Source organism: Bos indicus, chromosome 5 (assembly GCF_029378745.1).
Source record: "Bos indicus isolate NIAB-ARS_2022 breed Sahiwal x Tharparkar chromosome 5, NIAB-ARS_B.indTharparkar_mat_pri_1.0, whole genome shotgun sequence".
NCBI lineage: Eukaryota > Metazoa > Chordata > Mammalia > Artiodactyla > Bovidae > Bos > Bos indicus.
In genome coordinates, this window is record NC_091764.1 from 28,612,218 (window position 1) to 28,612,841 (window position 624).

Here is a 624-nt window from a genome sequence, read left to right on the forward strand (position 1 = left end):
CTCTGTACCACATCTCTTCAGAAGAATTCGGGCATCTTTCCTCTCCCCACCGCACCCCCATGCTCCCCGGCCCGAGGTGTGCCCACTACGTTAGCTTAAGGTTCCAAGCTTCTGCACACAGACCTATTTACGTAAATGACATGCAAACTCAAGTGAAATGTAACTTTTCATTTGCTGAAAATTCAAATAATGTCGGTGGCGGGGAAAGCGGATGGATCGCACTAACCCGGGGCTCATCAGATCCCGTGCCCTCAGAAGCCTCGAGGCGGGGGAGGAAGCGGCTCCGGATGGAGAGTAAAGTGACAAACGGAGAAGGAAAAGCAGCCTTTCCTCCCGGGGGAGCAAGAGGCGGCCCGGCGGGCAGAGGGAACCTGCAGAGGGCGGTTTCTCTCCTCTTTTCCTGTCCCACCCAGTCGGCCGCCCCCACCCCACCCCCACCCCTACTCCCGCCGGCCTCGGCAGCTAACTCTGCCCGTCCCTGCGCGCTTCCTCAGCTCCGAGTCCCCGGCGGGTCCCCGCGTTGCCTGCGGTGCCCGCCCCCGTCGAGTTGAGAGGGACGCGCGGCGTCCGCCCGTCCCCGCCGCCCGTCCGACTGGTAAGGTGAGCACGCAGGGGAGGGGACTG